This window comes from Zalophus californianus, chromosome 14 (assembly GCF_009762305.2).
Source record: "Zalophus californianus isolate mZalCal1 chromosome 14, mZalCal1.pri.v2, whole genome shotgun sequence".
Taxonomy (NCBI): Eukaryota; Metazoa; Chordata; class Mammalia; order Carnivora; family Otariidae; genus Zalophus; species Zalophus californianus.
In genome coordinates this window covers 73,623,217-73,647,900 of record NC_045608.1, presented here as the reverse complement: position 1 = coordinate 73,647,900, position 24,684 = coordinate 73,623,217, and the positions used below count along the sequence as shown (strand labels likewise).

General features: G+C 37.2%; 1 protein-coding gene across 2 annotated transcripts in view; it reads right to left on the bottom strand.

The window, feature by feature from the left end:
* Nucleotides 1-11,044, bottom strand: part of RAB27B (RAB27B, member RAS oncogene family) — a 140,976-nt gene extending 129,932 nt beyond the window's left edge. The window contains exons 1-3 of one of the 2 annotated variants that reach the window (XM_027577369.1): nucleotides 10,977-11,044; nucleotides 10,770-10,844; nucleotides 2,855-2,912 (exon numbers count right to left, since the gene is read on the bottom strand). The gene's annotated coding sequence lies outside the window, so the exon portion shown is untranslated. The remainder of the gene's footprint in view (nucleotides 1-2,854; nucleotides 2,913-10,769; nucleotides 10,845-10,976) is intronic. The other variant, XM_027577370.1, reaches the window with a different exon arrangement.
* Between the last annotated feature and the right edge of the window lie 13,640 nt (nucleotides 11,045-24,684).

Here is a 24,684-nt window from a genome sequence, read left to right as displayed (position 1 = left end):
TGAAATTTACAAACTAATGAAATTCAGGGATATAATCCTTTCCTTTTGTTAATGAGAAATCCAAGGTAAAGTAGTTCTCTACCATAAAATTAATTCTCACAATTTTAAGTAGCATCCTATTTGATACACGTTCTATTTCCCTACTGCACCGTTGAGTGTTATTATAAAACATAGGTTCTGTTTAATGTGGAAGTTACTTTAACAGCAATATGTGCAATTCCATTTTATCATAATTGAGCATGGAAAAATAAAATTCTATGTGAAGCAAAAGGTCACACAAACTTCCTTAGATACCATGGTTGCCCTGCCTCACATCTTTTCTGTTTTGACCCTGCTCTGTTTTACCAGAACCACTCACTATATCCGAACTTTGATGGTTTTTTAAGAGTATTGAATTACCTTGTGTAAACTAAATGATACATAATGTATTTTGGTAGTATTACACTTTAAAAAAAATTATTTGCTTTAAAACCTTTTTAAAAATAGTAATACCAAAATATATCATGCATCATTTGGTTTACTCATATCATTTTCCATTTGGGCATGATCACAATACACATAAAGTTTACTCAAATCATAGGCATTTACTAATTTTAGCTTTTAGATGGTTTTAAATTCTATCACAATTAGAAAAATTCTCTGACCCTTGGAAATAGGGCAAAAATGTGGGCAACACACCTTTAATATCCTACAGGATCGATGCCCACCCGAGGATTGTATAGGTAGGATGCCTAGAACTTTCTGTGAAAATGGAAATGTTGCCCAACATGGTAGCCACGAGGCAAGTGTAGCCACTGAGCATGTAGAAAGTGGATAGTGTGACTAAGAGATTAAAGTTTTTGTTATATTTAATTTTAATTAATTTAAATTGAAGTCTAAATAGCCACATTTAAAAAACTAGTGGCTACCTCACCAGACAGCACAGGTCCAGAAAAATACACTACTTAGTTTGTCTCACTTTTTGTCATTAATTAAAAATCCCAGACTTATTAAAATTATTTGTTAATTTATAGAATTTTTCTATTAAATATGCAAATACTTTTTACCTGGTGGGACAAACAACTCCAAATATTTATGGTCTGTTAGATATTAGCAAGGTTTAAAATCTGACTAATTTTATCCTAACATATCTTTGTTAAATTGCCTATATGTACATATTTTCTAAGCAGCAGTCATAACATCTAGTTCCCTTATTCATTAATAAGTTATGTGAAATTGGTTACATATGTGCATTTTATATATGCCAGAGTCATGATTTGCAAATTAGACTTCAGCAGTTTTGGTGGTGACCCCCAATAGTCCTTAAAATTAACTCATAAATTTATTTTTGAGATTTTTAAGAAATCTCAGCAATCACAAAGATTTGTTATTTTACTTTATAAAAGTAAAAAAAAAAAAAGCAAAAAAGAGAGAAAAGATGCAAGAAACAATTAGGTTAGTTTGGCGGCTCCAGAGTTACTCATTAGTTCAATACTATTGGAACAGCTACAAGGGAAGAATTATAGTCAGGAGACAGGCTCAGCCTTCCTTAGGCTAATCTGCATAAGTAAAAGATAATTAATATAAATATTTCAGAAATTAGATGCTTTGGGGGGAAGGCCCTGGAGATTCTTCAGTGCCTTCCATAATATGTTCTTACCCTCAGGGAAAACATTGGTCAAACCATTATGAGAACCTATTAGAAAACTTTACTCCCCTCAATTCTGACATCATTGGTTATTGTTATCAATTAACCACAGTCCGTGTCATCAACAAACAGCTGTTTGTTGATGCTGCCTCAGAGCTCTGCTATAAGCTGTCGGCCAAAATTGGGTTTTCAACAAAGAAGTACAGTCCCAGAGCCTTGTAAAAAAGACAGCACCAAGTACTCTTCAAAGAGTAGATTCCCAGGGATAGCTTCTAAACTAACACGGCTTGGACAACTTTCAGGCCATACCAATGGAAAAAGTTAGGATTTGCTGGATTCTTTCTAGTCCAGAAGCAGACATATTACACGAAAGCAGACTGCTGGTCCAAGGCAAGAGGGTTTATCACCAGGACTAAATGAGCTCATGAGGAATATTTCGCGATTATTTGTCTGGAATACAGTTGGCATTATTTTAACTTTCTATTTTTTTATAAGTGTGTAAGGAAACCCTTTCTCTTTCTTAAGCTATCTCTAATCCTAACCTTAGAAGATTATTAAATTAATGTTCTAAATGATATGAGTCCACTGACCCACTAGGAATTCAGAAGCAAATATTTTTACTGATCTCTTTACTTTCCATGGCAATAGGTTATTTGCATAGGATCAATGCCAACGTGTCCCCATTTTTACCAGGATGTAACTGCACAAATCAATGTTGCAACAAAGTCTACGCTTGGAATGTCATATCTGAGAAGGATTCTTATTTAATCAAGTATGGCAACTCATCATTAAGGAATCTATATGGACTGGATGCCCATGAAACCCTTTTAGGAAGCTGGTCTAGTACTTAAGTCCCTGCCTTTCGGGCAATAAAAAGGTTACTTCCAAAAGGCTAAGGACCATAGCAAATTTGAGGACGATCTAGAAGGGAAGATTTCATCTAAATTTATAGGAACAGCAGGTGAAAGCTAGTGGAGAGAGAGTATTTGGGGGTTCATTTCCCAGACTTAGGATAGAAGAGGCCACTAAAAGAGAATTTAAAAGACCAACTCAAGACTATGAAAATTTACAGACAGATGTTAATTTTGTGATCTTAGTGATTAATAATACTGTAAGACCCTAGATTCACAGAGCAAACTCCAGGAAGTATATTTGGTTAATTAACACCCCTGACGTGCCCACAGAAAGAATCAGGTCAAAGCTGTGCTCTGGTAAGACTTCACTTACAAAACAGGTGATGGGCTGGATTTGGCACACAGGTTAGCCGGTCAATCCCTCACCTAGACTGCAGAAACAAGGCACAATTAGGGACAGAAAGTACTTTCAATAACACATGGGGACAAAGACCACCCAAGGATTGTCTAAGAGAAGATATTTAGTTCATCTCATTGTTTATTATTGATTAAAAGTCCCAGATTTAGTGAAGTGACTTGTTAACTTGTAGGCTTTTATCCTGTAGAAATGCAAATAATTTTTTGCCTGATGGAACAGATAACTGCAAAGATTAACCTTTAAAAAAAAAAATTCCACAATCTTATCCTAATGCTGCTTTTTAAAATTGCCCACATGTATATATACGAACATATATAGTTCCCTAAGTGCTTTTCAAACTGCTCATTACATCTGACTGATATCCTTCATTAATTAAGTAATTAAAGAAAATTTTTTACACATGTTCACCTAAAAGTTACGATTTTACATTTTGAAATTGCCCTTTAACAAACTATACGTTGATATAATAAAGCCAAGGCGAAAATCATAAGATAAGATTCTCCTTTCATTTCTGGCACAACATGACCTGACCATTGGGAACTTCATGATCTTCATCTCTAAAAGGGGCGGGGGGGGGGACCAGTATTTCAAAAAGTCCCTTCCAAACTTCACTTTAAATATTCTGAAACTGAAAGTTTTAATATATTAAGGGAGGCAGAATATTACTGAGAGAAAGAAATTTTAACATTCTGAAAAAGATTCAAACAGACTTGGAATACACTAAGGCTTTTTATTGCAGTAATAACTAAAGGGATCCATTCAAAATGAAAAAGCACCATTCAAGTGATCACTTTGCTAGGAGCAATTGCTCTTTAATTGAGCGATTTGTTCATGAGATAGATAACTTTTGACATACACATAGAAGGACACAAGATTTATATCTTTCCTGGAGTTTTTTCTTGTCAAGGCGTGAAATAGGGTCATTCTTTTTCTGAGAGCATATGCAAAACTCAAGGGACTAAGTCTCCACACCCTTTTCTTTTCTTCTTTTTTTCCACAGTGTGTGGAAATATTTGCTATAGATCTAAAATGGAATTTGTTTTTGATTCATTAAAATATTTATTGAGAAGGTAGGGAGATACAAAGGTGATTAAAACATCGTCAAAGAAGGGAGGCAAATGCACACATCACAGAAAGCCAAGTTTAAGGGGTCACTGAATCACAGCAGTCAAAAGAAAAGTGCTTTAGGAGATCAAGAATGAGATTACTTCCAGTCAAACGGAATTTTGATCCAGTTTGAGTTTAGACAAATGGAAACTTGTAGATAACTAAAGGGCACTGGAACGTTCTGCTAAGGGTCATTAAAAATTTCTGTGTTAAGGCTTTTAAAAAATAGTTGTGAAAGGCAAGACAATAATTAAAACAACATAGATAAAAGTATAACACCTACAATATTCATAAGCTGTCTGAATTATTTGGAGATCCCATCAAGAATGGACTTGGTTGGTATTTGTTTACAGTGACTGGAATATTTTCTGCGTTAAGAAAATATAGGCTATTGCAATACAGATCATCTAAAATCCAGTTAGGAGTTAATTCCAACCTTGAAAATGAGGATTTACCTACAGGATATGATAGTGCCTACTCTGGTAGGCACAGTAGAAATTTGGCCTTAGAATCAGAATCATGGATTTATCATAAACCAATCATGTTTTTGGTTATCATGCAGATGTGGTTGAATGGGAAATTTCAGGAGTGTTCAGTTCAGAACACTTTTATCATCTTAAACCCTTACATAGTACCCTGAGGTAAAAGCTGAAAAATGTGCCTGGTTAGAAATAATCTCAATGAGATGCATGGATAAAAGTGAAATTTTTTAATGGAGCCAAATGCGATTTAATAGCTTTTTTTAAGTCTAGACATTATTTTCTATATTTTCAAGCCTGGATTATATTACCTTTTATATTGTATATGGTTAAATTGGACTGTATAAGTTTCTGATACAAACACATTTGTTAAATTGTGATCAAATGACATTAACTGTATGATACTGATCTTTGTCATTTGTTGAGATTTACTTTGTATTTTGTTAGTATATTTTTATGCGTAAAAAGACCGTTTTTGGGGACACCTGGGTGGCTCAGTTGGTTAAGCATCTGCCTTCGGCTCAGGTCATGATCCCAGGGTCCTGGGATGGAGCCCCCCCATCGCATCAGCTCCCTGCTCAGCGGGGAGCCTGCTTTTCCCTCTCCCTCTGCCTGCCACTCCCCCTGCTTGTGCTCTCTCTGTCAAATAAATAAAATATTTTTAAAAAGACTGTTTATGTATGCTTAGAAAGAGTAACTTTATGGGTTGCAGTTTCCATATATGTCCATTAGACTGAAATTATAAATTATATTGCTCAAATTCTCTATCCTTATTAATTTTTGCCCAGTTTCTGAGTGAATTTTAGTACAATCTCACTATGACTGTGGATTCAATTTCTCCTTGCTTTATATATTTTGTTTGTATAATTTTGGGTTATGTTATTAGCTGCTTAACAAGCTCAGGATAGATTTATCTTACTGGTGAATTGTATGTTTAATCATTACTTAACAACCCTTTTAAATCTTAATTATGCCTTTTTTTTTTTTTTTAGGAGTTAGAGATGGGGAAGGGGCAGAGGAAGAGGAAGAGAAAGAATCCTAAATAGGCTCCATGCCCAGCACAGAGTCCAATGTGGGACTCAATCTCACAACCCTGAGATCATGACCTGAGCCGAAATCAAGAGTTGGACACTTTACTAACTGAGCCACCCAGGTGCCCCTTAATTATGCTTTCTGCTTTAAAATGTAATTTAGTAATTATCTGCCTGTTAGATATTTATGTATTACCCTCTTCCCGCATTTAGTGATATTAATTCACTACTAAAATTCAATAGATTGCCATAAAGAAACTAAGACCTAAAGAGTTAAAGTTATGTTTCCAAGGACACACAAATGGAGACAGAGCTACAGACAGATTTAAACATGAGCAGTGCAAGATCTCGTGAACTTGAATTTTGCTTCCTGTCCTGACCCTCTGGACTTTTTTCACCCTCAGAAAGGGCCTTTGTTTTTTTCTATCTGTGTCTGCCACATCCAATCCTGACATGTCAGGGACCTTCTTCCCCTAACCATGCTTCTTTTCAATGTGAGCGTCTTTCAAACTTCTATTTTCGTTTAGTTTTCTATTTTGGATTCTGTCTGATAAAGTAGCTTCACCTACATCTAGCTGATAACGCCCAGGATTAATGTTTTTCTTTGAAAGGACTAAGTGAAAATATTGTTGAACAATTTTGCCACTATACCTAGCTGTGGTGTCAATAGCAATAGGGGGGACATACTTAAAAATCACCGCATAGCCATTTTCCACATTATATATATATATATTGCAACATACAAATATGTCAATATTCTAATATATATATATATTTGGAATACATGTGGTTGTGTGCAAGTATATATTTTCTAGCTATGCACTGATGAGATGACAAAACTCCAAAGTGTTCAGACGTGAGTCATTCCAAGTACTAATAAACTACCTTCTTCATCAGTGAACTCACTCCTTGAACTTGAGCCTGCACCCTGTGCTGTGCACTGGCAAGTACCATGTTCATCTCACTGAACTTCTCAAGAAGTTGTGTTTGAAGACCAAGCCCAGGAAGAACAATCCTGCCAGGGAACCCAAACCAACCTCCTTGGAGGTGGTCCTCTCCCTCCAGCATTCCCTGGGAGGAACAGCACCTTAATTAATCCCCATCAACCACCACGTTGGTGGTTTCTGAGGAGATAATCACAAATGTACCACAACTGCAGCTAACAAAACTCCTAATTGACACTTGGTCTTTACAAGATTCAGGAATAATGCTCTTTCTGCTGTCCGTGGGGGTGACCGTCTTTCCTCCTTCAACTGTGTGATATAGAATCACAAGTCTTTAAGGAAAGGGACACAGGAGTGATCAAATGGTCCAATACTTGTTTATTTGACTAGGTATTCAAAGGAATGAATTCATAAAGTTGTAACAACACTTTACAAGTCATAATGGAAATTCAATTTGCCTCAGATATTGTCATGGACTCTTAACATGTTATCTTATTTTTCTTAAAACTCTGTAAAGTTTTATCAAGGGGGTAAAATCCTCAAGATTTCAAGACTTAAGAATTACCTAGAATGGATTTAAATTGTAGCATGAACTCTGTACTCTTTCTGTTACAACACATTGCTGCTCATTACTTGGCTATCTCTTTCACTCAGATCCCTGATGATCTACCCCTTTTTCAGGGAGGTTTCCAGACAACTACATCTAAAAAAAAAAAAAAAACCAAAAAACCACCAACTCATTCTTTATCATAGTATTCTCTTCTAATTTTCAAGTTAGCACCTATTAGATATATTCTGGTTTACTTTGTAACCAGTTATAATAATTTAAAAAGAACTTTAATAATAATGCATCTGGTTTATAATATTTGGTTTTTGCGGCCTATTTCCCTCCACAAGATGATGAAGCCCATGAATGGTGGGACATATCATTTACTGGTCTGACCTTCATACCCAGCATACAGTGAGGAATTGACAAATATCTAATAAATAAATATAATCCAAAAATATTAAATGCTGTGTCCGTAATATCTTATACTGATTCCAAAATGTAAACTGTAATCATTACACTATATTTGGGGGAATAGCAAAGCTCATTTGCTACTTAAACATCTATGGAATCACGATTAATATTTATCAACAGTTTCCTTATGAAGGTTTAACTTCTTCCCTATTAAATAAAAGACATACATGGAAGGAAGCAAGAGTGTATGAGTGGTGTCCTTTGTCCACATCAGTTATAACTGCATGAACGAGGAGGGATAATTGAAACAATGTTTTGCTTATCAGCAATCCACAGTACACCTTTCATTCTGCTAATTGGTCTTTTACACCTAAAGGCTGAATCTCATTTATTTAAAAGCTTTCTGCTGTACCTACAAACTTAGTTCTTTGTAAGTAAAATCAATTTTGGAAACAAAACCTTTGCTTTTGAGAAAAGCTTATTCCCAAAACTATATGGATAGGAACTTCTCCGTTTTGCCAAACTCCCACAAAATATGTCTCATCCCTCCTGGTTCACACGAACATATATGAGGTGGACCCGGCATGCTACTAACGTGCTCTCGTTCCATTTCCTTTGCCTCTTTCATTTAACAAGAAAAAAAAATCACAATTAGAGACACAATTAGAGAATTTCAAGGAAAATGTCAAGGAAATTCTCAAGTTACATATAATTCCTAGTCACTGTGGCTTGTATATGTGGCCAACAGGTTTGTAAACATTCATGCTAGCATTGTAATCACCTCTCCGGGCAAATCAAGGACTGTCATTTCTTTCCATTTCTTTCTTTATATCTTCAACAAACACTCAGTGCTTCCCACAGGGTTGACCATTAGAAGTCAGCCCCCAACTAATTTTTTGCATTTTCTGTGACTTCTACTGGGAGACATCTTTTCTTACTCCATGCAGAAAACTAAAATAAATGTAAATTGAAATGACACAAGCTTCACTGATATTCCTCTTCTATTACATTAGCTCCTTCTGGGTGGTTTAATAATATAAAAGCTAATTTTTTTCATCTCTTTCTTAAATGTCTTACTAGGTACCCTCTTCACATGAGAATCCCTGTTTTGGAATCTATTATGTCCTTTACAGAAGAAAGCACTGCCGAGGGTGAAATCGGTGTATCCAGATTTGCTATATGCTGAGCCTCTTTTAAATAAAAATTGTATGTGAAAAGTAATCTCCCAGAAATATCTACCTCACTATTATCTAGTAAATCTAGATAATGTTGATATTCACGTGGATCTCCTGGGAAGCCAGACTTTTCAAGGCCTAAAGAGATTATCCTCAGGGATAAAAATCACCAGATAATCACTACTTTCACACTTCAACAAATTAGTTTTAGCTTTTGCATTTTATTCCGCAGCTTAAGCCCCACTTGTCCGCCAGCAAGTCTGGACTTCCGCTGAGACTTGTGCTCTTGTCTACAGTCAGTTCTGGCCAGTGGACTTAATTTCAGGACTTAAATTCAGAAACAAAGTTCTTGTTCTGCAAAGAGTATCAAATTCTGAATAAGATCTCTCTTCTCTGGATTCCCGCCCCCCATCATCATTGAATTCAATGAATCTCTCGACCCAATGTATAATTAAATTATTTTTAGATTATTTATGGTAAGGCATGTATTATGAGTATGACATAAAACTAAAGTTTAAGGCTGCAAATCACATGTTGGGCAAGAATTCTGAAAACTAAGTTTTAATTTGAAAGAACTGAGTCATCTTCCCAGACTGAGAATATAGAAACTTTTTTTTTTAAGAGAAAAAGGAGAAAATTTATTAACACAAAGCTCACGGAGTTATGTAGTATTTTGTTATGCCAACTAAAAATAAAGGTAAAAAAATTTGTTTTCGTCACAAAATACTCAAAGTCTATTGCTACCCCAATCTGATTTCCCTAACTTTCTCTAGAAGGCACTGTTTTCAAAAAAAGATTTTCCCTGTTTAAGAAATATTATAGAGCAATATTAACATGTTATTTTTACATGATTATATTCATTTGCATTTAAGGATATTGCAAATTAATTGCTACAACCACTTGTAATTTGTTACATTAAAAAAATATAGGTAGCATATTTATATAGTAAATATTCAATCAGAATGTTCAAATAGAAAGAAGTACAGAACAATAAAATAAGACTCAATCCCTCCCTCCCTCATATCCTCTGTGCTTCTTTTTTTGTACCAACTAAAGAGTTTTAGTAGAATTATAGGTATATTTTCAAAAGCTTAATACTTCAACAATTTTAAATCTCATTTATGGTATTTCAATGTATCAAATACAAGTACTTAAAGGATACAATTTTTGAACTATTAAATGTATTTTAAACTCTTCTAAAAAATCCTTTTCATTAGTCACCTTTTCAATGTTGATGCCTTGCTATGAGTCCCAGTTTGATATTTTCTTTCCTGAAATAAATTTAATGCCACTGCTTATCTTAAAATTTCCCATGAATTAACCATTAATATGACTCAACATGTTATTCATTTATAAATACGTTTATCTATTTCATTTTGGTATAAGACACCTACATTTGATCTGATTTCTAAGGTAATAAGCTAACTTAGCAATCTGACAAGGCTTTAAAGTTTTCAAAGAGCTTTTAATGCACGAACTTGGCATCATGGCCCTGCAAAAGCATCTTCAACTGTTTTAAGATACTTAAAGAGAATGTCCCATTTTCTCTGTAGCGTGATCTTCACATGGGTTTCCTAGTAGCAAACTACTCCCTTATCACACATAACCAGATGCATTGTTGAACAGGAGGGGGAATCTTAGATAGTTAATTTTTTTTTTAATGTTTCTGTGTGCAATCTCCTAAAGTACGGTCCAAGAGAAAGCCAACTCAATTTCTCCTCAATGGCTTTACACTGAGAGGTACAGAATGGTGTAACAGCTTTCTGGCAGTCCACACCCATGAGGAGTATTTGGAATGCAGAAATAAAGAAAGCATAAAAAGACCCCTACACTGCACCACGGCAGTGATTAGAAAGCACAGTCTTTGCGCTTTGAAAACAGAAAGCAGAAAGCCAGGAAGCAGTCTGCAGCCCTGAGCAAAATCTTTCCCATCAAAACTCTGTTGCAAATCCAGCTTCTCTAGCAAACCCACAGGCTGGGACGGGAAGCCACAGCTACTCCGAAGCGGAGCCGCAGGGCCGTCATTAGTGGGGTCTGTCACCGTCCTGGTGCTTTTCCTTCATGAATGAAATATGCAGATGGCATTTTACATTGGCTCTTTCAGGGAGGAAGAAGGTCAAGAGGTACAACTAACACAGCCAACGCGTTAAAGATCCGTGACCAATGTACTTACACCTTCAAATGTCTCCAGATTTCAGCCTCTGGAAATAGCTAGCCCATTTCTTTATGGCACTGTTGCTTCCATCAGCTGTGGGAATTAACATAAAATAATAGAGTAACCCGATGAGTGCTGGGCAGCCTTCCAGAGCATCAGACTAGGTGAACATGAAAGGCACACGGACGGTCTACAAAATCGGAATGATAAATAGCAAGTAAATACCTTCCAGCAGGCCAGAAGGGGGGAGGGTGCCGAGCTGCTACTGCTGCGGTCGGCTCTCGGGTGTAACAGCAAAGGCTGCTCAATCCCGCTGACACGCTGGGAAGCGGGCTGCCGATCGGCGTCGGGCGGTCCTAGTGCCTGCGCCAGGTTACGCGCACGGTAACCCTGAAGCGCTTCCCTGCGTCTATGCGATTCCTCCAGAGGGTCTCCCCAAGGGCTCTCAGGGACGTCAGTTTGTTAAGCATGGGGGCAGTGGGCTTGGGGTTTGGCAAAACTGATTCATAGTACACAGGATCTGCTAACATTTCCAGATCCTGCTGCTGAACCCAAAAAAGGATTACAGATAACCTTGGCTGTTAAATAAACGGTGCTCTTGAAACTGTTAAAGCCGGAGGGCTTTTTAAAGGAAACCTAATGTGCACCTATACTATATTGACTGTATCTATTTTGCTTTTCTGCCCGCATTTAAAATGCAAAGGAAACAAGAATAAAGAAGTAGGGGATTTTTTTTTAAGTTTGATATCTTACCATTTGCGGAAAGTGTTTGTTAAAGGCCTAAAAACTCCATGTTTAACAGCACATTCAGTTCAAAAACCTAAACTAAAATGAATGCAAGAATAAAAAAGCTTTCTCTCGGGGAGGCGAAGTGTATAAGTGCCATTCCATATAAATACCACCTCCCGCATCTATTCTGTGCCCCATCTCTTTGTCTTTTTTTTTTTAAGATTTTATTTATTTATTTGACAGAGAGAGATAGCGAGGGGGTGAACACAAGCAGGGGGAGTGGGAGAGGGAGAGGCAGGCTTCCCACGGAGCAGGGAGCCCGATGCGGGGCTCGATCCCAGGATCCTGGCATCATGACCTGAGCCGAAGGCAGACGCTTAACGACAGAGCCACCCAGGCGCCCCCCATCTCTTTGTCTTTGTAGCACCTTTCCCCCAACAAATTCATGGTTTTTTTTTAAGATTTTATTTATTTATTTGACAGAGAGAGACAGCGAGAGAAGGAACACAAGCAGGGGCAGTAGGAGAGGGAGAAGCAGACTTCCCGCAGAGCAGGGAGCCCAATGTGGGGCTCGATCCCAGGACCCTGGGATCATGACCTGAGACTGAACCACACAGGCCCCCCAAATTCATGCTTTTTTATTTTGTTGCTGTCTAACTACCATCTGCAATATAATATCTATGAGGCAATCTGTTCTCTCTACTTTGATAAAGTAGCCTGGAAGATCACTCAGCACATAGTAGGTCCTCAGTAAATATTTGTGGAAACAATAAACTGGACAGTAAGCTGAGAAATTATACTACAGAAAGCAAGTACAGAAGTCAATCCCTGAACAAATTAAATTCAACTAGCACATCTCCCCCAGCAGCTATTTTAAGGTCTGAGTTAAGTCTATGTTTACCTTTAAGAAGCTTATAATTTAAAGGTAGAAGAAAGATACTAATATATGTGTATAGTCAAGCAGTTATGTGTACATATACCATTTGCCATAAGAGAGTGAATATTATTAAGTCAGGATGTGCTATATCTGATAAGAGTTTCTGTGTTTTGATATTATGTGTATGGTGTTGAGTCAGGGAATTGGCTCTGAGAAATCAACACTGATTTCTCCCTCTGCCTCCCCAAGTATATAGTTATAGTTTGGTTGGTTTTAGGCAGGTTGGTTCAGAATGGACCAGAATCTGGAAAGTTAAGTAAGATTATTATTAAAATAATTAGAGATGTATAATCATTAAAGTACTAGATAAGAGGCTATCAAAGCATACTTAAAGTTATAGTCTCAAGTTCTTATATCAGCAAATAAAAAGAAAACTAAGGTAAGAGATAATAAATACTAGAGAATACATCAATGAAATAGAAAACAAATCTACACTAGAGAGAAATATAAAACATCAAGAATCAACAAAGCCAAAAGTATATTTTTGAAAAAGTTAATGAAATAGATAAATATTTGACTAGAATAGTTAAAGATGAAAGAGGGAAGGCACAAAACTCATTTAGAAACACTTTAAAAAACAGTGTTTTAGTTTCTGAAAAAGTTAAACATGCACCTGTCATATAACCCATTCATTTCACTCCAAGGTATTTGTCCAAAAAAGATGATAACTGTACAAAGGTTTAAAAGGCTTATATGAATTTTCATAGAGCTTTAGTTGTACTAATGGAAAATAGGAAACAACTCAAATGTCAGTCAAGAGATGAATGGTTAAATTGTGGTGTATCAGCAAGATATCACTCCACAATAATAAGATTGCTACATGCAACAACATATGTGAATCTCAAAATAATTATGCTGAGTTTGTCAAAAGCCAGACAAGGGTACATATTATTACTTAATTTATATAAACTACTGGAGGATGCAAATTAGTCTATAGTTTCCAAAATCAGATCAGTGGCTGTGTGGAGGCAGGGTAGAGGGAAGGATGAGTGATGGCTGGCGGGTATGTATGTTCATTATCTCGCCTGCGGTGATGGTTTCACAGTTTGACATAGGTCAAAATCACTGTGTTAGGCCCGGTCCTCGAGAAGCAGATACCATGACAGGATCAGACTGCAAGAGGTCTACTGGGGAGAAAACCTGTGAGGGAAATGGGGGAAGGAGTCAGAGGAGGCTGGGAGAGGACTGACCAGGTGTGGGAGACATGAGGGTAAGTGAAGCAGGAAGGTCTTGGACTAGAGTGTCATTCTAAGAAATTTAGCAAGGCTGACACAGTGCTCTGGGCCCGAGTGGAGTCCTGCATCTCAAAGGAATGAACCTCCCTCAGTTCCCTGCCCTATGTGGTCACTAGATAGGAGTGGCCTATGGCCTGGGTCCAAAATGCAGTGATGGATTTTAGAGCACAACAGTCAGGACTGTTAGTCAATTACTCTCCTAGCACTAGAAGATCTGAGAAGTTCATTGCCATGGCTGCCCCCTCACCAAATTAGATACCTCAAATATGTGTAGTCAATTATATGTCAGCTATGCCTCAATAAAATTATAAAAACAAGAAAGACACAATGGCAGATAAAGCAGAGGTTGAACATAACAAGAGAACACTATGGACAACTTAACACCAGTAGATTTGCAAACTTGGAAATGGACAAATTCCTAGAAAAATTTAATCTACTGAAACTGATTCAAAAGAAACCGAATGTCTGATTAATCCTAGCATTATGAAAGAAATTAAAAGAACAAGCACCCTACCATCAAGTGATCCTATTCGTGGGACGATACCCAAGAGACATATATAAGAATGCTCATGACAGCAATGTTTGTGTAATAAAAACTTGAAACATTTAAATAGTCATGAAAAGGAGACTAGATAAACCAGCTGTGCTCTCTTTACACAACAAATACTATACAGCAGTAAAAATGTATAATCTTAAATTATACACAACCAAATTTTAGAACATAGTATTAACTAAAAGGGTAAATCCCAAAAAACTAAACATGATATATAAAGTTTTTATAGAGATAAAAAATAGCAGAATTAAACTATATTGTTGAACCATACAGGCAAATGTGACAAAACTATATATTTTAAATAATAAGGAATTCATAATAAGGTTAGTGATCATTTCTAAGGTAGGGGGTTGAAACATAACATGCGTTCTATTGGTAATGACCTAATTCTTGTGCTTATGGACATTCGTTATATTATTATGCTTTTTCCTTAACATGTATCCTCTAATAACCCTTTGTATGTAGCAAATAATACATACCTTTTTTTTAAGATTTTATTTATTTATTTATTTGACAGAGAGAAACAGAGAAAAAGCAGGGGGAGCAGAAGGCAGAAGTAGAGGGAGAAGCAGGCTCCCCACTGAGCAGGGAGCCCGATGTGAGGCTCCATCTCAGGACTCTGGGATCATGACCTGAGCCCAAAGGCTGACACCTCACCCGCCAAGCCACCCAGGTGCCCCAATAATATATATCTTCTTTAAAAAGAAATAAAAGCAAGAAAAAAAATCCTATTCCACATGGAGGAAATAGTTTGTGCAGAGATATCAGGACAGCAAGTTGGGAAAATAACATGGAATGAATGAGAAACGGGACAGCATAGTGACTGAAGCCAGATGAGTTTGGTAGCTGGGGAGAAGCCTGGTGCACGAGCATCTGTGTAATACCTGTACCGGCCCTGTCACAGCCAACATCTTCTCACCTTGTTAAGAAGGTGGTCTTTGGGCGCCTGAGTGGCTCAGATGGTTAAGCGTCTGCCTTCGGCTCAGGTCATGATCCCAGAACAGTCCCGCATCAGGCTCCTTGCTCGGCAGGGAGTCTGCTTCTCCCTCTCCCTCTGCCTCTCGCCCTGCTTGTTCTCTCTCTGTCTCTCTCGCAAATGAATAAATAAAATCTTTAAAAAAAAAAAAAAGAAGAAGATGGTCTTTGCCCTCACTGATATGAGGAATTCTTCATCTCAGGAAACAAACTGAGGGTTGCTGGAGTGGTGGGGGGTGGGAGGGATGGGGTGGCTGGGTGATAGACATTGGGTAGGGTATGTGCTATGGTGAGCGCTGTGAATTGTACAAGACTGTTGGATCACAGATCTCTACTTCTGAAACAAATAATGCAACATATGTTAAGAAAAAAGAAAAAGAAGAAGACAGCAGGAGGGGAAGAATGAAGGGGAGTAAGTTGGAGGGGGAGATGAACCATGAGAGCCGATGGACTCTGAAAAACAAACTGAGGGTTCTAGAGGGGAGGGGGGTGGGGGGATGGGTTAGCCTGGTGATGGGTATTAAAGAGGGCACGTTCTGCGTGGAGCACTGGGTGTTATGCACAAACAATGAATCATGGAACGCTACATCAAAAACCAATGATGTAATGTATGGTGATTAACATAACAATAAAAAATAAAGAGAGAAAAAAAAAAGAAGATGGTCTTTGCAAACAGACTTTGCTTCTCTTAGCAAGTGCTGATTAGTCATTTTATGACTGCAGATTTCCAAACAGGCAAAACTTACAAGGAAGGCCTTGTAGATTATGCACAATTAACTCAGAAGTCATGTATCAATGAAATTTTCCAATTCCTCACGAAGACCTGCCACATTTTTAGCTTGGAAACACGAATAGACCATGTCAATTTCTTATTTTATCTCACTTCTCTCACTATAAAATTTCATATAAAAATACCCTTTTCCCCCTGTTTTTTTTTTTTTTTTAAGATTTTATTTATTTATTTGACAGAGAGAGACACAGTGAGAGAGGGAACACAAGCAGGGGGAGTGGGAGAGGGAGAAGCAGGCTCTCCCCTAAGCAGGGACCCCAATACGGCGCTCTATCCCAGGATCCTGGGATCATGACCTGAGCCAAAGGCAGATGCTTAATGACTGAGCCACCCAGGCGCCCTGCTTTTCCCCCTGGTTACAAAAAGAAGTAATATAAAATTATTGTAGAAAATATGAAAATACAGATAAGCACTAAATAGATAATAAAATTCACTGTGATGCCAGGACTCAAGATTATGCCCTGTTTAAAGATTGGTGTACATACACATACATTATATTTCACAAAATTGGAAAAGTTGTAGATATTTTAAAGCCTGTCGTTTCTCATATTCTTAATTACTTTTTGTTAATAATGTCATATTGTCTCTAATTCTTTACATAATATTCAAATACAGGGGTAGGCAAACTATGACCTATACACCAAACCCAGCCTGCCACCTGTTTTTGTAAATAAAGTTTTATTGGAACACAGTCATGCTCACTGGTTTACATATTGTCTGTGGCTACAACAGCAGAGTTGAGTAGTTGTGACGGAGACTGTCTGTACCATAAAACTATTTGGACCTTTGCAGAGAAGTTGCCAACTCTTGCTAAAAGACACACCTTCAATGGCCATATAGTGTTCCATTTTATAGATGTATTATAAATTAACTAATTTCTCATTAGTACACATTCTGACTATTTTCAGTTTTTTTCCTATACTGTTTGCCTTGGCTTACAAATCTTTTCCAGCATCCTAAAAATTAAATCACTGGATAAGAACCCATGTCTTCTATAAGGCTTTTGAAGATACAGCCAAATTTTCTTCCAGAGGATTGCACCAATTGACATCACCGCTACTCACAAAGAAATTTCTGGAAAGGATATTTACCCCCACTGCATATGCATTCTCACTGCCTACTTTTGATCATTTACTCTTGGTGACTATTAAGAATCTCTTGGTCACAATATTAGGTGCCTTGTTCTCAGTGTACCTTTCTTGACCTCCCTCAGGCTCTATTTTCTCTCAGCGTTTACGTTCAATCTCTTCTCTCACCCTGGGCTCTGTAATATCCGGCCATCAGTGAGCACCTTCATTTTGGCATATTTTACTTCTTTTTTTTTTTTAAGACTTTATTTATTTATTTGACAGAGAGAGAGAGAGAGAGCACGAGAGCAGGAACACAAGCAGGGGGAGTGGGAGAGGGAGAAGCAGGCTTCCCGCTGAGCAGGGAGCCCGATATGGGACTCGATCCCAGGACCCTGGGATCATGACCGGAGCCAAAGGCAGAAGCTTAACGACTCAGCCACCCAGGCGCCCTGCGTACTTTACTTCTACCCTGGAATGCTGAAGCAACCTCTTTACTAGTCTACTCTTTATAGTTACAGCTTCCTCTATTTTTTAAAAATATATACTCCTGCTAGATTAAGTTTCCTTTTTAAAGTTCTAATTATATTAATTTCCTGCTCAAAAATCTGCAATGAATTTACATTGCTTACAGAATAAAGCTTAAATTCCTTTCACTGGTAATGAATACTCTTCAAATTGGCCCCAACTTGCCTTTCAGACCTTAATTCCTTAATTAGTTTGTTTGTCAAACTGTGAGCTTAAAACAATTCAACAATTCCCTATTCTCTAATCACAGATTTTTGAACCCTCATGTATTTTTGGTGAGTTCTACATATATAATGTGTGTGTTTATCATTGACCCTAATGCCCTCTGCCCAACCCAACAAATCAAACCCATTTTTCAAAGCCTAGGTTGAATGTAGTTTCTCTTACGAAGTTTTTGCTTCATCAGCCAAAAAACAGATCCTCCTCCTATGAACTCCCCATGGTAGTTAGATATTTATCTGTACCTGTCATATAATATTTACTTTATACACAACAACCTCGGAAAGTATTTTATTTTGCTATTTGTTTTACACTAAATTGCTGCATGCTTGTGCCTTTTTTCCTATGAATCCTCATTGTGCTGTGGCTTCCACAAGAGAGAGAAGTTATCATTGAGTGAATGATGGAATTGAATGGATTGATCATTTATTTAATGGAGGATAGACCTGAAATAGTCCAGTACTTCATGAGTCATCCAGCACTGGGATAAAAATCAGAACATTATGGATTCAGGGCTTCTAGTAGTATTATGTAATCTATTAAAACAACACTACTGCTGTTTACTCACCTAAAAAGTGGGACTTGTTAGATGCAATATATATACCTCATAATGCATCAAGATAGAATACTAATATATCAAGCCAACCAGGGATGAATCTGGTTCCTTCTAATTAGACTTCAGGAGGGTAGTTACTGCTGATCCGTTTCACTGAATGGGTGGTGCACGGTGCGGTTCTTATCCAACTTGAGAAGCAGAGGAGAAGCGGGTCTTAGGCTTGAGGACATTTCCCAAATTGAGAAGCAGTGAGGACTTACCCTACTCTGGTTCAGAAAACAAAACCCACTAGATGGTGGGTTTTGTTTTGTCATCTCTCTTTGGCATTAAAGATTTGTTTACTCCTAAAATTCCAGATGACAGATGCACAAGAGAAGTATACTACTCATAATTAATATTATCGATAGAATGTAAGTACATCAGATGACAAAGAAGCATTTGTTATTGCAGGAAGTAGGAAAAAAAAAATCCCCCAGCATGGTGTATTAGCACGTGATCCTTCCCTGTCCAGTTGTATATAACCTTGGGAAAATTATTTCAGTTCTCTGGGCTTCTTTTTCCTGCCAGTCAAGGAGCTCAGCTAGGTGATATCAAAGCCCATCTCCACCTCTGAGCATCTGGATTCTGTCACCAGGAGCGGAGAGTGAGGGCAGCCCTCAGATAGACTGGATCTGTCAGGGAAAAACCCACATTGTGTTGTGTTGTGTGACCGCCCCTGGGAGTGTCTGTGTTACAAGACCTCCCTGGACATCTCCAACCTTACCCAAAACTGAACTCATGCCGCATAAAAAAATATGTATTTTCTGTTTAGAAGTGGCTATGCATCCTGGTCTTCCACAATGAAATAGATGGAATGTCCTGGTCTGGGGCATGAATTCATGGATTTACGAAGCTCTCCTTGTTTCGATGACTCTGTCAGCAGCATTCATGCGTTTCGTAGGAGTGTTTGCTTAATCTTTCTTTCTCACATTTATGTTTACAAAAGTGCAATTTCAGCATCATTTATGAGAACACGATTGAGTCATCCCCTCTTTAGTAGTTATCAGACGAGGACAGCACTTTTTACAAATACCTGTTCTCTCTAGTTTGCTTTAGCTTATTTTCCTTATACTTCCAAAAATTTCGACTACGCCACCAAGGTCAGTTTTCCACCATACTTCCTTGCTCAAAAATTTTAGTGATTAAATTATAATAATGGCATACCAGAACTTAAAAGGATCATAGAAATAATTTGGTTCAATCTCCTCATTTTACAGTTATTAAAATTGAAGAGCAGGGAGATGTAATAGTTTCAGGTCACTGGATTAGCCTGGGTTTCCTAGAAAACGGAGCTGAAGTCAAGGCTTAAATAGTAATGCTTTCTCAGGAGGGAAAACCAGGTTGCTAAGAGTAAGGGAAAGAGAGATAAGGGAGGGAAGGGTGGAAAGCAAATGTCAACGATGTATTGTTCTCCTGACCACGGATTCATCCCCAAGCTCAAAGAGACAAAGCTGGTTTCTCTGCAGATACCAGTCTAGCAAGACAGCTCCAGAAATCTGTTCCATGCCTCAACATAGTCTGTCAGAGAGAGAAAGAAGAAAGAATTTACCTGCTAGACCCAAGAACAAGAAGTTCTTCTATCACTCTTGAGAGCTTACCGGATGGAAAGTTAACTTACTGGTCCACAACCCCCAGGTTGTGCTACCTGGACTCTTTGGCATCTTCTGGGGAGTCAAATCCCACGGCCTGGAGCATGTTGCTGGAAGTGTCAGTAAGAGTCAGAGACTCTGAGTGAGGTGCCTGTAAGCTTCAGGGGGCAGAAACGAACCCAAATGGAGTTGACTGCTGCTACAGTTGTCAAAGCAGAGCAAGTGTCTCAGTATTTTGGAGACAAGTAAGCCTGAGAGAAAACTGAACGTGGGTCCAGTATTGTCACGTAGCTTCGTAGTAGCAAAATCATGATGATAAGCTGCTATTCTTAAACTAAATTTAACACAACAAATTTCTCAGTTTGTCCTCCAAGATTCTCCATAATCTAAATTTACCTTATTTATTCAGCTTATTGCCAACTAAACTACTTTATGAGAATTAACATCATCTGCATCTACACCACTCAACTATTGGGATTGAGAACTGAGAACACTTGGGTCAACATGACTTGACTGCATTTTCCAGGAAATTCTTGCCCAGATAGATAAGAATGTAAATCAATTAAAAAAAAAAAAAAGCATTTGCTTTAGAAAATTCTTGCAAACCCATTTACCCAGGAAAAGACCTGGGCTCATCTGGGCAAAACCTTGCCCATCTGGGCAAACAGCTTGCTTATCAAACAACAGTTTGCTTATCGACGTTATCTTCAAGATCTTTCAAGATTGTGTCCATCAATCTTAGACTATTATTTCACAGACTTTGCCCAATTCCAATCATTTACTTTGAAGGACCTGCGTTAAATTCATGAGCTTAGGTTTTTATCTTTTGAAATAAGTATTTGATTGACTTAGTTACCCCCCAAACACCCACAGGGGATAGGCAATTCATTTACTTCATTGTGGTTTAGGTAAAAGTGACCGATTAACGCACACAGATAAGGTAATCATTGTCTAACTCCCCAAAATAAAATCAGAAGAGACCCCACACAGAAAGAATAAGATCAATTATCTATTTAATTCAAAATATTCAAAATTCCACCATAAAAGAAAATTAAAAGAAAACATATCTATTTAAAATTATGTGAATATCACCCAATTTCATTGTGCATAGTTCCCATTTTATCATATAAATTCATATTTGCTTACACTACATTCCCATTTGTAAAATAGTGTAAAATTTTTCCTCAAAAGTGGATTGAATTTGAATGCCAGCTAATTCGATGGGAGTGTTAAGCTTGGAATTATCCTATCACAGCTGCAGGTTAATTTAGCACCGACCCTGCCATGGGTGATTTAATAATCACCGAAGTATTGGAAGCATCTCCTCTGACAGATCTTCAGCCATGCCTCCTAAAGAATCAGACAACATTATCAAAAAACATCTTTTCTCCAGCAACACTCCTCTAGCCGCTGAGTGGCACACATACAATTATGACACCAAAACAGCCTTGAAGAACATGGTTTTAAAAATCTCACTAAGGTGGGAATAATGATGGGTGAGTTAGGGGATACGGTGTGCTAAGTGCACCAGGAGGAAAAATGTTCCTTCGTTAGATCTTTTTCAGGTTCCATTCACTGTTATTCTAAGAAAAGTTTAGAATAATTTTGCAACAATAATAACAAAAGATTTCTTACAGCTGTTTCTTCCTTAATTATATTTTTTTAAATCATGCAACTTAGTACCATATTAAATATAAAACCAATGGATCTGGTGTAAATGCAACATTGATCCCGAGAGTCCTGGAAGAGGAGGACAGGCTGGTCTAAGAGGGATGGATGGGGTAATTGGAGCTCAGGTGGAACTTGGTTTGAACAATCTCTACAGTCAAGTAAGTGGTAAGTGCGGGAGGCCTTTAAGTCCAAGTCACATGGAATGGCTAAGTAAAGGGAGGAATGTGGCCATTCTATGCATTCAGAAGCTACCTACATAAGACCATAAACCTATAACCAATGAAATAAAAATATTATTGAGATGGAAGAAGGTGGTCAAAAGGTACAAACATCCAGTTAATAAGATAAATAAGTGCTAGTGCTGGGGCACCTGGGTGGCTCAGTCGGTTAAGCGTCTGCCTTCAGCTCAGGTCATGATCTCCTGGTCCTGGATTCGAGCCCCATGCTGCCGGCTCAGCAGAGAGTCTGCGTCTCCTTCTCCCTCTGCCCCTCCCTGCTACTTGTGCTCTTGAGTGCTCACTCTTTCTCCCTCAAATAAATTAATAAAATCTTAAAGAAAAGTAAGTGCTATAGGGCTGTGATGTATATGGCGACTGCAGCTAACAGTGCTGTATATCATACAAGAAGGCTGTTAAGTGAGTAAATCCTAGGAGTTCTCATCACAAGGAGAGAGTTTTTTTTCCTTTATTCTTCTCTTTTCTTTTTATTGTACCTATATAGGAAGGTGGGTGTTAGTCGAACCTATCATGGTAATCATTTCAAAATATATGTAAATCAAACCATCATGCTGTATGCCTTAAATTTATACAGTGATGTATGTCCATTATTTCCTCAATAAAACTGGAAAAAAAATTCAGCCATATGGACAAATCCCTGGAAGGGATTACAATGTAATGAAAATACTTGTTTTGTTAAGGTGGTGAAATTGTGAATTACAAAACGTTTTTTTCTAATATTACCATTATTTGATAATTAAAGAAGATAATTTGAAAAACAAAAAAGCTATCCATAATAGCAACATACTATATAAAACACCAAAATGCAAACCCAACTAGAAATGAACAAAAACTACAGAACTGCATGAAGAAAACTATAGATCTTTACTAAAGAACATAAAGGAAGACTTGATTAAGACAAAGAGAGAGCCTAAGTTCCTGTATTGAAAGAATTTAATATTGTAGGGAAGAAGTCTCACTAAATTCATCTATAAATGTAATGCTAATGAATATCACCAAAAGAATTTTTATAAGAATTAACAACCTGATTTTGAAAAGAATAATTAGCTTTCTCTGCCCTGTTAGCTATCAAAGCACACCATAAAACCAGATTAACTTTGAAAATTGTGGCATTGGTGCAGAGATCTACACATTTCACAGTGAATAAGCATGAAACAGAGACACGTACATATGAAAATGTAGTTTATGACAAAGGTAAAGTTTAAAATCAGTAGGGAAAGTATAGACAACTCCACAAATAGTATTGACACAATTGGCTATCCATTTGGGGAAAAGATGTCAGATACTTTCATCACTCCATACACAAAAATAAATTCAAATGTAATTTGAATAATTATAAGTCTTAAAATGAATTTTAAAAGAAACTATAATGGATTATTTTTATATTCTAAAGAGTTTTTCTAAGCAACGCACTAAACCTAGAAGTCATAAAGTGATATATAAAATTGTTTAAATATATAAAAATTAAATATAAACTAAATATCAGAATAAAGATTAATATCTATAATTAATAGAGAACAATATCAAATTAAAGAAAGTAAAAATAAGCCACCTAAGAGAAAAATGGCCAAGTTAGATGAGCAGCAAATTTCCAAAGGAGATCTACCAATAAGGTAAAGGCAAAGATTTTCAACCTCATTACAAATCCAGGACATTCTAACTGAAATGAATTTTGTCCATCCCATTGTCAAAAATTAAAAAGATTGATTCCATACATAAGTGACAAAAGGTTAGGGAAATTCACTCACTGCCATACTTTATTTGTGGCATTATATACTGCTAAATTTATTAAAGAGCAAGTCGATATTATTGATTAAAGAACAATACATAAAATATAATTTAATTATATTTTCATACTATTACTTGTATGTATTTATTTGTGTAAATGCCATGGTTAGAAATGGAAAGATGCCTAATGATTTATGTGATTACTTCTGGACAGACAGAGAATAACTTTGGGGGAGGGAGAAGAGAGGAGAAATGAAGTGCATTATTTTATTTCTCTATTTTGTGAAACTTTTACTGATATCTGTTAGTCACATCCTACTTGTCTAAGGTATTTTTAACTTTTTACTGAACATAATGTGTGTTTTGTGCATGCATCCATGCACACACACAAACAGGTGTAGGGAGAAGTATGCCTAAGTGTATATAGCTTGATGAATTTCCACAAGCTGAGGTAGAAACCTCAGTCAGATCATGAAACAGAATGCTCCCCACACCTGAGAAGCTTTCTTGTGTTTCCTTCCCAATAAGAAACATCGTCTCCCCTCAGAAGGTAATCATTCTAACATCAGATGACTAATATGTTTACTTTTGTTTTATATTAAAGAAATCACATGCTCAGTAATTTTTTTTTGTATGTGGCTCCTTTGCTCAACATTATGATCTAGCATCATCTTTATTATAGCTTCAGATTTTTCATTCTCAATACTCTCCACCCAGTGGTAACATTCCAGAATTTATTTATTCAATCTACAATTGATGGCTATTTGGGTAATGACTCCGTTTAGGAGCAATATACACAGTGCCGCACTGAACATTCTTCTATATGTCTTTTGCTGAACGAACATACGTACACATGTCTGCTAGGTATATACCCAGAAACAGAACTACAGAACTGCAGAACTCCTAGCTAAAGGCTTTGCATATGTTATTCTTTTTTTTTTTTTTAAGATTTTATTTATTTATTTGACAGAGAGAGAGAAATAGCGAGAGCAGGAACACAAGCAGGGGGAGTGGGAGTGGGAGAAGCAGGCTTCCCACCGAGCAGGGAGCCCGATGTGGGGCTGCATCCCAGGACCCTGGG